Source organism: Tiliqua scincoides, chromosome 1 (assembly GCF_035046505.1).
Source record: "Tiliqua scincoides isolate rTilSci1 chromosome 1, rTilSci1.hap2, whole genome shotgun sequence".
Taxonomy (NCBI): Eukaryota; Metazoa; Chordata; class Lepidosauria; order Squamata; family Scincidae; genus Tiliqua; species Tiliqua scincoides.
In genome coordinates, this window is record NC_089821.1 from 243604933 (window position 1) to 243621507 (window position 16575).

The 16575-nt window shown below is 46.5% G+C and overlaps 1 pseudogene; it reads right to left on the minus strand.

Annotated features, from left to right (window-relative positions):
* Positions 1-307: 307 nt before the first annotated feature.
* On the minus strand, positions 308-425 carry LOC136637821 (5S ribosomal RNA; annotated as a pseudogene).
* Positions 426-16575: the final 16150 nt, after the last annotated feature.

Genomic DNA, 16575 nt, shown 5'->3' on the forward strand with positions numbered 1-16575 from the left:
AAAGGTCGTGGGCTGGCTATACTGGAGACCCTCATTAATTAACCACTGATGGTTTAGTATATGTAGAAGAGAAGAACTGACACACACTGATGTCTTCAAACTTCTGGACATGCACTGATCTTATGGAGGCACTTTTATCCTTCTGTTCCTGTAAAGTCCTACCCAGGAGTGATTCATTCTTACACGTTAAAAATAATTAAAACAAAGAGCTGGTCCAGCACAGGTACAAATGCCATGAAGATCAAACGCATTATGCCACAGTAACTCTATTGGTTGGCAACCTTCAGTCTCAAAAGACTATGGTATAAGCCTACAGCACCTGGTATTCCCAGGCGGTCTCCCATCCAAGTACTAACCAGGCCTGACCTGCTTAGCTTCCGAGATCAGACGAGATCGGGCATGTGTAGGGTAACTCTATTACAGTCCACGGCATTGACACCTGACTATATTGCTGGCTATCAGACATGGTCAGACCTGTTTCTGGTGCTTTTCTTTTTTAAAAGAAAAGGATCTCCTCTCTTCCGAGTGTTGCACATCTGAGCATGGCGGCTGATCCAAGCATCCCTTGAGGGAATTTGTTCTGAATCTCATGCATTATCCAAGCAAGATGGGAAACAGCTGCATGATAATATAGCTGCATTCGAATGCCATCTGCCTCGAGCGGATCCCTGTAACCAACCCCGGCTGCTAGTGGGCCGTGCATTTCTGCAGCTTCAGCCTCTTCAAGGTTCCTTCTGCAGGTTGAAGGCATAAATCCCTGTCAAGTTCAGCCACAGCAGAGCATTAGGCCACTGGCCATCTGTTGTTTGGTTGCAAGGTTATCTTCTCTCTGCTGAGCCTCTGCATCCTGGCACAGAGTCGAAGGCTGCCACATTTGTTTTCTTTCCTTCCCCATAATGGGGCATGTTAAATCAGATCAGGCCAGGTTAAACCCCCTTGGGGGAAAAAAAGAATCTCAAATGCAGTTTTTTTAAAACATTGACTGAACCAAACATGGGATTCTGATCTAAGTAAAACAGCAGATGGGCATGTACCCTCGGACAGCGCTCAAGCCGGCTGATTCTTAACTGTCATCTCTCCAGGGTCTCAGACAGGAACCCAGCCTTATTACTTGAGGTTCTTTTAACTGGAAGTGGCATGGATTGAACCTAGGATCTGCATGCTACACATGTACTCTGCTACTGGTCTGTAGACCCCCTCCAAAAAAAGGCTAAGGCACAGATTCCCTCCCATCTCTGCACTGCCAGTCAAGAAAGGCTTGTGCAGACAGCTTTAGCTTCATCTCCTACCATCCACCCATTTATTCAGTCTTGTCTTCTCAAAAACAACATGGATATTAACCCATGTCTTTGAAGTGTGCATGGAAAAAAATGGTAGTCTCCTTTCCTGTGGCCTTGCTCACCCTACAAGTGGCACAGCTTAATTTTTTCCCAAAGCTAGCAAATGCATCATCCCATCGTCGCCTGACTTTGGCGGCTGCATACTACCTAGCTGGATAATAAGGGTTGTCTGTTTTCATTTTCGCTCAGCAGGAGATCAAAGAATCTTGCAGCAGCTCTGACACCTTGCCAAGAGTGAGTGGGTAGCGCTTTGGCTCATGCCGGAGCTTAGTGTTTGCAATGCATGTTGGGATGTCACTGTCATTATTCTGTGATCCCCCCAAAATGCTTTTCCTCCTCCTCATGCACATATCTCACCATACACATCCCGCCCTAAATATAGCTCATCCAGGAGACAGTGACAAACGACCACCCAACATGTAAGCAAATAGGCTGTGAAGCAGAAGTAAGAGAACTGCCAAAGAACCCCCATCTGTTTCCTCTCATCAGTGCAACAGTTAGACAAGACAACAACTACCACACTTTCATACACCGAGGGGCAGCGCATTCCAAAGCCGACTTAAAACCGCAACTGTAGGTCAAGGTTATTTTTAACCGTAGCTTGAAATAAGCAGCCAAGGATTTTCCTTTATTTGTTCTGCTATTTTTTCCAGGAAAGGTTAATAATAAATCCATAAAAGTAAGTGGCTGGGGAATTTGGGGAACCCAAGAAGCAATAAATCAAATGCCGCTGGTAGCTGTGTATTTTTTTTTTCCAGATCCACTAAAGAACAAACAGCCCCCCCCCCAAAAAAAAAGCACCCTGGTTTGTATTTGAAAGCAAACAGTGCAAAAAAAAAAAATGAAAGCAAGCAGGAGTCTCTGAACCAAGCATTTCACCTTTCGGTGCTTAAGGCAGTGCACCGGAATGAGCATTTCACCTAATTTCAGCAGAGGAAACAGTTGCACATAAGTTCTGCATCTGCAACATTTTGCTTTCACCTTACAGCTGAAAAAAAGGGGGAGCTTTTACTATGAAATTCAGACAATCCATTTAAAATATTTCTTTAGGGAAAATGTATGAGCGAGCAAGAGAGAGAGAGAGAGAGAGAGAGAGAGAGAGAGAGAGAGAGAGAGAGAGAGAGAGAGAGAGAGAATGGCACGGGGAGGTAAGATCTGTAACATTCATGCACAGAGGATACAAACATTTATATACTGCTTTTCCAGGTCAATAGCCAAAGTAGGTTACAATATACAGACAGAGTACTTAAAAAAATTATGATAACATCAGGGGAAAACATACTTATTATCTGCTGCCATGATAGTACAAGTAGTATCCAGATGTAATTGACTTGCAATATGTTTAAAACATAAGTAAAGGGTTCCCCCCTCCCAACTTCTGTTGGCAACCTTCAGTCTCGAAAAACTATGGTATCACGCTCTGAAAGGTGGTTCTGGAACAGCGTCTAGTGTGGCTGAAAAGGCCAATTCAGGAGTGACAATCCCTTCCACACTGGGAGCAAGTGCAGACTGTCCCTGGTCTGTCTCCCTGGCTATGGGCCTTCCTTTTTTGCCTCTTTGCCTCAGACTGTTGGCCAAGTGTCTCTTCAAACTGGGAAAGGCCATGCTGCACAGCCTGCCTCCAAGCGGGCCGCTCAGAGGCCAGGGTTTCCCACTTGTTGAGGTCCACTCCTAAGGCCTTCAGATCCCTCTTGCAGATGTATCGTAGCTGTGGTCTACCTGTAGGGCGCTTTCCTTGCACGAGTTCTCCATAGAGGAGATCCTTTGGGATCCGGCCATCATCCATTCTCACAACATGACCGAGCCAACGCAGGTGTCTCTGTTTCAGCAGTGAATACATGCTAGGGATTCCAGCACGTTCCAGGACTGTGTTGTTAGGAACTTTGTCCTGCCAGGTGATGCCGAGAATGCGTCGGAGGCAGCACATGTGGAAAGCGTTCAGTTTCCTCTCTTTGTGAGTCTGGAAAACGTGGTAGCTGCTTTACTGAAGCGTTTGTTTAGCTCAGTATCGAGAGAAAGAGTGTCGGAGATACTCCGAGGTACACAAAGTCATGGACAACCTCCAGTTCATGCGCAGAGATTGTAATGCAGGGAGGTGAGTCCACATCCTGAACCATGACCTGTAAGCAGCAGGAACAAGAAGAATCACCCTAAAGTTAAAGCAGATCAGATAAACTGATAAAAGCAGCAGCATCCAATTATCCATCAGAACCCTGGAAAATAGAAAGGTGTGTGTATAGATATACTGTGTTTGTACGTCTCAATGAGTATGACATGCATAGGCTTCATATGAATAATCCTCCCCCAGATGGGGAAAGCACTGAGTGAATGGGGCTTTGACACAGATGGGCCTATGTACAGAGCTCCCACAACTCATGTTACTCTATGTCAGGGTGGTGGTGAGTGACTCCATCCACCATGCAGAGCTGATCCCCAGGAGGACGAATGTATCAAGAAGCCCACACCAGTCATGAGATCTCTGCGCTGCTTTTGGAAAGCAAAGTTGCTAATGTTCTCGGGGCTGCCTCATGGCTATGAAACTCACTCTCTTTAGAGATTTGGACGAGCTTGTTTCATAAGCCCCACTAGGCCACTCAAGCTGGCTTGTCTCATAGAAGTGGGAGTTAAGGTGACAGAGGTCATGAAGTTTACCATCTGCTACGGCGTGAGTCGTTTAATTGGATTTCAGTTAAATCTGAATTGGATATCGTATATTTGGTTTTATATCGTTATTTGCCCTGAGCCAAGGGAAGGGGAGGGCAGCAACAGCAACAATAACTACCATCAATATAAATGAATATATGAAATCAGACAGTATGTGCTTGTGTGTTGCATGTTAGAACACTCTGGGGGTTACTCTCATAATCTCTACTGTTCAATGGCTGATAATCATCCTTTGTTGTGCACAACCAACCTGCTTAAGACTCACTGTTTCTGTTCTCTTGACAGGACAAGCAGGTAGAACTAAAGTTAGGGACAAGGGATGAACTGTTGTTGCCAATGTGCTTGACGGTGTGCTTTACACTGGGCCCTGCTGCTCTTGCAGCCAGCCCTGGGGGTGAGCGCACCTGCTCAAATTGCTACAAGCAGAACGGAATCATGCATAGTCCACCTTGAGCAGCAACCCACTTCCATCCACAGCCCTTCCACCTTGCTGTCCTCCAAGGACAAAAATCCCTTGGGGAAGCGAGATAGGAAACAGCCAGAGAGCTCTGACAGTGGCAGAAGACAGTTCCATCAGGCATCTCCTCTTATGAAAGATGGCTTGTCGTCTGGTTCTATTGCTCCCTGTAAGAGAAGATGTTCAGAGTGTCATTTCCTGCCAGAGAAGAAGCCCAAAGGCTCATCTCTGTTGTATTCAAATGGGCATCTGCAACAAGCAGCCATACATCAGCTCCATTTCAACCATTTTGCCAGGACAGAAAAAGGGGTGGGATACATTGGAATAACTGCTGGGCAATCACATGATGCAATGGCATTCCTTCCTGAGGTGCTCTTCAGGCAACCCACCACCATCACACTGCCAGCTGAATTCATCCATGGAAAAAGAAGGGGAAGCAAACCCCGAAATGACCCCACAGGTGGAGCCTGGTGGGGTACGTGCTGGGAGGCCACACCCCACACAAGGGCCTGCAAGTATGCCTGGCTGGCCTGTGAGGCAGTGAGGTTCTGCTGCTGCTGTCACTCTCCAACAGCGTCCATCATCTGTTTGGCTATCTAGAGCCAATGCAAAGGCTGACCAAGAGAAGGTGGGAAGCTGGCAGTGATGGTGGATGTGAGCCCTCTTTTGCACTGCAAGTCAGCAGCAATGGAACTATTACCCATCCAGACATAATTGAGGGTGCCAATCAGGAAAGCTAACAAGGAACCAGGCCATGGCCAGATAAGACTCCTCCTTCACCTCTATAGCTGAGGGGAGTGGCATGAAAGAGGACTCACACTTATCTAGTGCCTGATTCCTGGGCACCAAGGGGGGGTAGCTGGCACATATGCGCTTTTCAAAGCATGGGGCACACTATTTGGGGGGTCCTCAATGTGCCAGAAGTGCCAGTCCTCACGGTGCCAGAAGATTGGAGGATAGCAAATGTCACGCCTATTTTTAAAAAGGGAAAGAGGGGGGACCCGGGAAACTATAGGCCAGTCAGCCTAACATCCATACCGGGTAAGATGGTGGAATGCCTCATCAAAGATAGGATCTCAAAACACATAAATGAACAGGCCTTGCTGAGGGAGAATCAGCATGGCTTCTGTAAGGGTAAGTCTTGCCTCACAAACCTTATAGAATTCTTTGAAAAGGTCAACAGGCATGTGGATGTGGGAGAACCTGTAGACATTATATATCTGGACTTTCAGAAGGCGTTTGACACAGTCCCTCACCAAAGGCTACTGAAAAAGCTCCACAGTCAGGGAATTAGAGGACAGGTCCTCTCATGGATTGAGAACTGGTTGAAGGCCAGGAAGCAGAGAGTGGGTGTCAATGGGCAATTTTCACAATGGAGAGAGGTGAAAAGCTGTGTGCCCCAAGGATCTGTCCTGGGACCGGTGCTTTTCAACCTCTTAATGACCTGGAAACAGGGTTGAGCAGTGAGGTTGCAAAGTTTGCGGACGACACCAAACTTTTCCGAGTGGTGAAGACCAGAAGTGATTGTGAGGAGCTCCAGAAGGATCTCTCCAGACTGGCAGAATGGGCAGCAAAATGGCAGATGCGCTTCAATGTCAGTAAGTGTAAAGTCATGCACATTGGGGAAAAAAATCAAAACTTCACATATAGGCTGATGGGTTCTGAGCTGTCTGTAACAGATCAGGAGAGAGATCTTGGGGTGGTTGTGGACAGGTCAATGAAAGTGTCGACCCAATGTGCGGCGGCAGTGAAGAAGGCCAATTCTATGCTTTGGATCATTACGAAGGGTATTGAGAACAAAACGGCTAATATTATAATGCCGTTGTACAAATCTATGGTAAGGCCACACCTGGAGTATTGTGTCCAGTTCTGGTCGCTGCATCTCAAAAAAGACATAGTGGAAATGGAAAAGGTGCAAAAGAGAGCGACTAAGATAATTACGGGGCTGGGGCACCTTCCTTATGAGGAAAGGCTACGGCGTTTGGGCCTCTTCAGCCTAGAAAGAGACGCCTGAAGGGGGACATAATTGAGACATACAAAATTATGCAGAGGATGGACAGAGTGGATAGGGAGATGCTCTTTACACTCTCACATTACACCAGAATCAGGGGACATCCACTAAAATTGAATGTTGGGAGAGTTAGAACAGACAAAAGAAAATATTTCTTTACTCAGCGTGTGGTTGGTCTGTGGAACTCCTTGCCACAGGATGTGGTGATGGTGTCTAGCCTGGACACCTTTAAAAGGGGATTGAACAAGTTTCTGGATGAAAAATCCATTACGGGGTACAAGCCATGATGTGTATGCGCAACCTCCTGATTTTAGAAATGGGTTATGTCAGAATGCCAGATGCAAGGGAGGGCAACAGGATGCGGTCTCTTGTTATCTGGTGTGCTCCTTGGGGCATTTGGTGGGCTGCTGTGAGATACAGGAAGCTGGACTAGATGGGCCTATGGCCTGATCCTGTGGGGCTGTTCTTATGTTCTTATGCTTTTGCCCCAGGCACTCCCCCAAAAGTTGCAGCTGCCTCTGAAGCACCCTGACACAAGCTGACAGACCACCATGGTTGAGCTCCTGTGGGCCAGATGGGATGGCTGAGCAGGGAGTGATCTGGTTCCCCTGGTGATGCGGTGGTGTCCCATGCACTGGTGATTCCAGATCCCTCGTGAGGAACTGACCCACACTTGTGAGAAGACAGATGACATGGAGAGGGGGGATTTGCTGTATGGGTAACAGCCTATCCTCCATACCTACTTTATCCAGGCTTCACGCACTGGAGAGGACACTCTGTTCCAGAACCACCACTCAGAGGGCGATACCACAGTATTCCGAGACTGAAAGATACCAACAACAATGTGATATGCTGGAGGTGGAAAACAGGTCAGAAAACTAAGCCGAACAACTATTTTGCAATTGGTTTTGGTTGGTGAATCAGAAGGTTCTACCAAAAACAAAAGAGATCCCACCAGCCTGACATCTGCACCTTCCTACTGTAGATCATAAACAAGAAGCCTATGAAATGTACACAGGTTTTAAGGTGGACACAGATAAATCAGGGTTGAAAATGTTTCCTGACAGATGAAAGTGCCCCCCCCCCCGAAAAAACCACTTGTGCATGAGATGTCAGCATAGTCACATAAATTCAAATGCTCGCTCACATCAGTCACAATTTCTCTCTTTTATCATATCACTTGCAAATAGAAAGTTACATTTAGGAAAGATTAGGCTAAACAAACCCACCCTGATATACTAGTATTCCATGTGTAAGTACTGTTTTTCTCCATGGGTGACTTTTTAAAGTAGACATGTTCTCTCCAGCATACAACAGCAAACCCAGACTGTACCATGTATTATTTCTGCTTTAATGGTCTCTTTAGTGGTCTCGTTCAGTGATAGCACCAAACTCCCTCCCTCTCTTTCTCTGCATATGTATGGGGGGGGAGGGGTGAGACATAGAAGTGCTCTTTACTTATATCTATATCTATATCTAGAGAGAGCTACTTGTCTGGTAGATGCTTGCCCTCCTAGACCCCTTAGGAAACATGGATATCCTTACTTGATACCAGCAGGGATCTCTTATTAGGGATTTGTTATTCTGAAGGAACAGTTAGTATCGGCCTAGCCCTACAGAGATAACATACAAACCATTCTAACCTACAAATTACTCTGGGTGAAGTGGGGCTTCCGTTTAGGTGCTAAAAGTGCAACAGTGACCTTCCTAGGAGATAATGTTCTGGGTTTGTGTGTGTGTCTGTTTGAAACCCAGCTAACCAAGTCCCTCAAGGATATTCTCCTACAGACAGCAATGTCTTATTCATAAATATTTCTCATATGAAATGAAAAGTATTGCCTGAATCCCCAGCGTGGGGTGGGAGGAGAGGAAAAAAAAATTCCTTTGCTCTTTCACCTTTAATATCACATTCTGCTTTTTCCCTTTCCATGTAGTGTCAGTAAAATAATTAAAATGCTCCAGGCTGTTTCTAAGCTCCTGCCACAGATGCTTTCAGGGAAAACTCCAGACACTGTTGCTGTAGCAAACATAAACCGAAAGGTCTGGTTTCTTGCTGACACACCAGAACTGATGGGTCCAAGTAAAAACACAGGACATCATAATGCAGCCTGAAAAAAAAAAAAATTGTGTTCTGTACCTGAAAGTTAATGCAGGAAAATCTGCACAGGGGAGAAGTATCTTTGTTACATGCATTCTCTGTGCCAAAGGCTAATCTGGTGACATAGGAAGCTGCTGCATACTGACTCGGGCCACTGGTCCATCTAGCTTTGTATTGTCTGCATGGTCTGGCAGCAGCCCTCCAGAGCTTCAGATTGACACTTCCTGTCTGGAGAGTCCAGGGATTGGAGCTGGGACCTTCTGCATGTGCTGTGCTACCAAGCTTCTCTCTCCGTGACTGACACAGTGGAAAACGGTGAGATGAGGTAGTAGAATGAATGCTGACATGGTTGAATGGGTTGTACCACCTCAGGCTGCAGGTGTAGGATGACATTTATGCATGCTCCCTTTTGTGAAAGACCCATGAAAGTCAAAACCAAGCACAATGGAGAACAGGCAGGAATTAAAGGGTTGTGTCAGATGTGATGGACGCTGGTTTGTTGGTAGGGTATTTTCAACAAAAGGAGATCACCCAAAATGTCTGAAGTTGGATTGTTCTCTAATAGGATTCTAGTTCCACTGCTATTCTGGGGCATGTGTAAAGATGACTTTACGTTGTGCAAAGATGACTGGGGCATGTGTAAAGATGATGTCTGATCTCACAGTTCATATGCAGAAGGAAAAGGTGATGCTGCTATATGGTTGAGCTTTTGCCTACTGCTGAAGAAACGCAGATGGGTTACAGGCCATGATGGGTATGTGCAACCTTCTCATTTTAGAAGTAGACTATCCTGGAATGCCAGATGCAGGGAGGGCACCAGGACGCAGGTTGTATCTTGCTGTCTTCTGCGAATCATTTGGTGGGCCACTGTGAGATACAGGAAGCTGGACTAGACAGGCATTTGGACTGATCCAGGGAGGCTTTTCTTATGTTCTTATGACTTTCAGTAGCATTTAAATGCTCTTTCAATTCCCTATGGCAAAAGTAAACAAGGATGCTCTCCAGCTGAACCCCTGAGTGAAACTGACTAGCCCATCAGTTATCAGAAGAAGAATCAAGAGAGTGAGGCAGGCAAGATGAGAAGACCACCTCTTCAAAATCTCTTGTCTCCTTCTCTGAATTGCATGCACTTTCTACACACAGAGGAGATGTGTCTACACACAAACAAGAGAATTTGGTGGTAGAATTCAGATGAGGGAGAATGGCTGCCATTTCTGAATTCTCCTCCATACAATAAGTTTACTGTAAGCATTAGCCGCCCTGGGTCCCGTTAGGGAGAAGGGCGGGATAAAAATAAAGTTTTATTATTATTATTATTATTATTATTAGTGCTATATTTACAGGGTTGCTGCAGAATTCTTCAAATATTACATTATATTTTGTATACTCTTCAAATGACAGTACAGATGTGCCCCCAAATCCATGGGGGTTCCGGAAACCCTCACAATTAAGTGAAATTGCTGATATGGGCAAATGTTCTCACTGCACCCTCTGGAGCTCAGGGGAGCTCCGCTTCAGGGCGGATCTCCAGGGCTTCCCTGGGCCTCCTAATGCCTTATAAGGCATTAAAAACTTCGCTTTCAGTTTCACGGAGAAACCAGAAGGCACATTTTTTGCTTTTTCATGCTCAGTCTGAGCCCAGCAGAGGCAGTGGACAGATGATCAGGAGGATCCTCAGCAGACCCTTCCCTCACCTCCGGAGGTGGTGAGTGTGGGGGAGCCCTGCGAACCTGATCTGCGGATAAGTGGATCCGCGGATACGGGGGCTCCCTGCATAAATGTCAGCGCTCCAGCTTATAGTGTGATGAGACCAGGCGGCCGGCAGCCTGAATGCCTGATGAAAATAAACCTAATGCTAAACAGGAAGCAGTGTGGTCCGGTGGTTGAGCGAAAGGCTGCCCAAAGAACGCTAAAAAGGAGGGGTCCATGTTGAATTTTGGATGGGAGACTGAAAGCTGATAAAGCTGTTGTGAGACAGCAGAGCCAGAAGCAGTCACTGTTTACAGCTTGGCTGACCCGAAACTGCTCCTGCTGCGAACTCAGAAGGCATACCCAGATGGCAGATGTGATGACCACGCAGTGAAGAATCCATCTCGAAGAGAAGGGTTCTACAAGCTGCCTGTAGAACAAATATGGTAATAAACTCTCATTTGTACTCTACTATGGAGCTCTGTAAGCCATTTGCTTGGGCATTTGCTTTGGCATGGGAAAGGCGGGATATAAATCTCTTAGGGCGTAATCCTAACCAGCAGTTATGCCGGCTTAGGAGGCCCTGGAGGGTTGCAGACATGCCATAAAGCACGTTTGCACCTCCATGGGTGGGAGCCGCATCAGCGCATTCAGATACGCTAACGCGCAGAGGCAGGCAGAAGCCTCTGCAGCGGCTCCCGTGCCGACGCAAGCGGCAAAGGTAGGCTGGGGGGCGGGAGGGGGTATTTCTGGGTGGTGGGAGGGCGGGCGATGGGTGGCCCTGGGGGCGGGCATGCAGGAAGCCGGGGGCAGGACTGGGACCCGGCAGTTATGCCAGATCCCAACCCCCGTCCCCAGAGAGAATGGAGCGACTTCCAGCCGCTCTGCTCTCTTTGGACTTGTGCCACCTCAAGTGGTGGCGCAGGTCTGAGGAGACCCATAGGGGTGCGCAGCCCTTACCCAGGAGTAAGGGGAAGAGCTTCCCCTTGCCAATGGCTGAGCCGCTGCTTCCAATGAACCTGTGTTGGATGCAGCACAAGCCTCCTGGCTTGCCTGCTCCAGCGCAGGTTTGGATTGCACCCTTAAATAAAAAACTGTAAGGGTGGCTGCCACAAGGGGGCACTTTGCGTGAGTGGAAGCACCTTTAAATGTATATTTGGTAATTTTCCAACCATGTGAACACACTTTTCTCTTTTTCCCCCTTGAAAAACTACTCCAAAGAACAAAACGTCTAGGAAAGGCAATGCCCCACTTTGGCTCAGCTCACGCGCGGTGTAAAAAAAATAACTGGAGAGCAGAATAGAACAAGTAATTTGTTCTTCCCATCCGCCAGCGATTCTGCGCTTTGTACCACTTGCCAAGAAAGCAATAAATAAATAAATAAAATGCAGATGAACACACAGGTGCCAGTTATATTGTTTGCATTTTGCATCTTTGAAAGGAAACTGGGAGAGGGGGAAGGGAAAGGAAGACCATAAAACAAATCAAACAAAGGGGAAAGTAAACATGAGAAATGGTTTTGCAGCTGCAGCCCCGAAATTATATTTATGAGATAGCTGGAATGCCACTGAGAGGCAGAGTTCCATATACGGAGCGAATCTCCAGATACCTATCATTCAGAAAAATAGAACAATTGCGTCTTCATTTCAGGGCTCTTCTGTCATCGTCTCTGTTCTGTCTCAAGGGTCCTTCATATCCAAATATCCCCCAGTAGTTCAACACTATATTATTCCTAAACAGCAATATGCGCTTTTATACCAGGTGGAGAGAAGAGGCAAGGAAGATCCGAGAGAAGCAAGTATGCCCCTTTCCAGCCTCATGATTACCCCAAATTATGGGAGTTCAAGGCTTGTCCTTCATGAAGCCGACTGTCAGTTCCACACTCTGCCAACAGGACGCTTGTATGATAGTTGCCTATCCTTGGATAGTTGCCTGGAAACTGGAGCAGCTCGTACACACCTGCCAATCACCACCTGATTCTGCAGTCTTCATGGTGGATAAGTATGTATGAAACCCCCCTAAGGCTGAAATCCTGTACACACTGTCCTCAGAGTAAGCCACATGGAGCACAATGAAACTTACTTCTCCGGAAGCAGCATAGGCTTGTGCTACAAGTCTCATTAAAATTTATAAAAAGACACTGGACTTGGGTGCAAATTATTTATGAATTAACTTATGTAGACATGTACTGTGAGTTCCATTGGTTCAGTGGGACTAAAGCATAAGTAGCCATCTCTAGCATTTAGCTGTCAAGCAGGGGCTAGTGGGAATTTGTGAGAGATCAAACAGTGACATCACTAGGGTTTCTGTCACCTGGTAGGGGAGGCCATCATTGTCACCCCTATGATGGACTTTCTCCCATGCAGTGGGCAGGGCAACACCCTAGGCGGTGGCCATGGTGATGCCCGACCCCTGCTAGTTTTGGGCTGTAACTTTTGATAGAATACAGATATTTCAGTGCTGTTTGTTTCATTGCATTCTGCATGAAATTACACATTGATTGATATATAACATGATGGTATTATTTGAAAAACCAAGATTTAAAAAATTTTGGCCAGTAGTGGTGGCACCCTGTGTGTGTCACCCGGTGGGCCCACACCCTCTGCACCCCCTTAGCGATGCCACTGAGATCAGGATAATCTCCTGGACCCTTCACATGATATGATGTGGAAATGCATAGCATCTACTACAGAACACACATTATGTGTTCACCGAGTGGAAACCTTTGTGCTCTGTTTTTCCTTAGGTATATAATGGCTTTTTCCATGTTTCACCAAACCTTAAAGAGTCAGCTGTTGCACCGACCAATCCACATCCCTGACCTGGACTGTGGTGCAGGATCTAATCTAAGATTGCAGAAATAAGAGCTTGATCCTTTGCCGTCCTGCTTGCAGCAGTTCGACTCCGACTAATCCGGTGTCAGCATAAAACCAGCTTTCTCACTCTGCTTAGGGAAAATTCCTGCCGCTTCTCAATGAATTCAAAGTGTCAGGTTCTGTGAAATGTAGGTTCCACACTGCCAGAGGGGAAACGAGTGGGTGAGCAGGCATTGGGGACTCTTGGGAAGCCATGCTCTGCAATGGAGAGCCTGCATGTTCAAAGCACTTTGAAACCTGAAACCAACATCTTTCTACATTTCAGGATAGACGCAATTTGTGAATATTGTGGGAAGGGCAGTCTTAGATGGTCTGATGCTAATCTGCGGCAAGCCTGCTAATGCTTTTGGGAGGTTGGGGAGGCAGTGTCAGTACAGCAAGACTGCAGGCAGAAAGTATAGGGTCCAGCTTTTGCCAAGTCAGCAGTGACAAACCCCTGGTAGAAGGCAAAGCAAGACTTTCTTGCAATGAGGTTCAAGATGCTTCTTACAAGTCAAGTACTTCTCACCTTTACATAAGAACATAAGAACAGCCCCACTGGATCAGGCCATAGGCCCATCTAGTCCAGCTTCCTGTATCTCACAGCGGCCCACCAAATGTCCCAGGGAGCACACCAGATAACAAGAGACCTCATCCTGGTGCCCTCCCCTACATCTGGCATTCTGACTTAACCCATTTCTAAAATCAGGAGGTTGCGCATACACATCATGGCTTGTACCCCATAATGGATTTTTCCTCCAGAAACTTGTCCAATCCCCTTTTAAAGGCATCTAGGATAGACGCCAGCACCACATCCTGTGGCAAGGAGTTCCACAGACCAACCACACGCTGAGTAAAGAAATATTTTCTTTTGTCTGTCCTAACCCGCCCAACACTCAATTTTAGTGGATGTCCCCTGGTTCTGGTATTATGTGAGAGTGTAAAGAGCATCTCCCTATCCACTCTGTCCATTCCCTGCATAATTTTGTATGTCTCAATCATGCCCCCCCTCAAGCGTCTCTTTTCTAGGCTAAAGAGGCCCAAACGCCGTAGCCTTTCCTCATAAGGAAGGTGCCCCAGCACCGTAATCATCTTAGTCGCTCTCTTTTGCACCTTTTCCATTTCCACTATGTCTTTTTTGAGATGCGGCGATCAGAACTGGACACAATACTCCAGGTGTGGCCTTACCATAGATTTGTACAACGGCATTATAATACTAGCCGTTTTGTTCTCAATACCCTTCCTAATGATCCCAAGCATAGAATTGGCCTTCTTCACTGCCACCGCACATTGGGTCGACACTTTCATCGACCTGTCCACCACCACCCCAAGATCTCTCTCCTGATCTATCACAGACAGCTCAGAACCCATCAGCCTATATGTAAAGTTTTGATTTTTTGCCCCAATGTGCATGACTTTACACTTACTGACATTGAAGCGCATCTGCCATTTTGCTGCCCATTCTGCCAGTCTGGAGAGATCCTTCTGGAGCTCCTCACAATCACTTCTGGTCTTTACCACTCGGAAAAGTTTGGTGTCGTCTGCAAACTTAGCCACTTCACTGCTCAACCCTGTCTCCAGGTCATTTATGAAGAGGTTGAAAAGCACCGGTCCCAGGACAGATCCTTGGGGCACACCGCTTTTCACCTCTCTCCATTGTGAAAATTGCCCATTGACACCCACTCTCTGCTTCCTGGCCTCCAACCAGTTCTCAATCCACGAGAGGACCTGTCCTCTAATTCCCTGACTGTGGAGTTTTTTCAGTAGCCTTTGGTGAGGGACCGTGTCAAACGCCTTCTGAAAGTCCAGATATATAATGTCCATGGGTTCTCCCGCATCCACATGCCTGTTGACCTTTTCAAAGAATTCTATAAGGTTTGTGAGGCAAGACTTACCCTTACAGAAGCCATGCTGACTCTCCCTCAGCAAGGCCTGTTCGTCTATGTGTTTTGAGATCCTATCTTTGATGAGGCATTCCACCATTTTACCCGGTATGGATGTTAGGCTGACCGGCCTATAGTTTCCCGGGTCCCCCCTCTTTCCCTTTTTAAAAATAGGCGTGACATTTGCTATCCTCCAATCTTCTGGCACCGTGGCCATTTTGAGGGACAAGTTGCATACCTTAGTCAAGAGATCTGCAACTTCATTCTTCAATTCCTTAATAACCCTTGGGTGGATGCCATCAGGGCCCGGTGACTTATTGATCTTTAATTTATCAATGAGGTCTGAAACATCTTCTCTTTTAACCTCTATCTGACTTAACTCCTTGGTTAGGAGGGGCCGTTCGGGCAGTGGTATCTGCCCGAGGTCTTCTGCCGTGAAGACAGATGCAAAGAACTCATTTAATTTCTCTGCCATCTCTAAGTCTCCTTTTATCTCCCCTTTCCCTCCCTCACCATCCAGAGGGCCAACCGCTTCTCTGGCGGGTTTCCTGCTTCTAACATATTTGAAGAAGCTTTTATTATTCCCCTTAATGTTGCTGGCCATGCGTTCCTCATAGTCTCTCTTGGCCTCCCATATCACCTTCTTACATTTCTTTTGCCACAGTTTATGTAGCCAAAAACCTTTGGCTAGACTTTTGTGGTGACTTATAGGCAGATTACCTACATATCTAGGGACCCCCGCAGGTCTCAAATTCAGGATCTGCTACGTATTTGTGCATTGACAACTGGGATGTGTTGCAATCTTAGGTCTTAGGTTCAGGATCAAATACTGGAACTAAGGTTGAGTCAAAGAAGAGAGCACAACACAGTTTCAGAGTTCTAGTTAATTAAAGCATATTTATAATAGCCCTAATTAAAGAGATCAGGAGGACTAATGCAACCAGACTTCAGGCTGTGCCCACTAGTCCAACAATAGCACCAGTGCAGTCCCTGTGTTACCTGTTGAACCGTGGCTGCTGGATCACATTCCATATTGGTGTTGGTATCTGTTAGGTTCTGTTAGATTCTGCTGGAATGTTAGATTTATGTAACTGGGTTATATCCAGCTTGATGGCAGGACACTAAACACAAATCTGCAGCAGGTTTTCTGTTAGGGAAAAGAGGCCAGGAGTCCCTGCACACAGTCAATGCCTGTGCCTGAATACAACTGAGGCTGCAATCCTAACCACACTTTCCTAGAGTAAGCCCCATTCAACAAAACAGGACTTACTTCTGAGTAGACCTGGTTGGGATTGACATGCTCTGTTTCCTCGGGTGAGCAAGACTTGCTTTGCTTCTGGGTCGCTTTCCATGTTTTTTTTTCATTGCACCTTGCAATATACAATGAACCAGAATGCCAAGAATATGCCATCTGCATTTGCCCAAAATGACAAAAAGCAACATTCTTGTGAGGTATGATAATATCCATCACCACTTTTCTCTCCTAACATAGGCAACTCTGCTAGTGCAAGGCAATGTTCATTATGCTGAAGAAGCCCTGTTTGATTATCCTGATCTGGCCTGGCCTAGCCCAGTCCT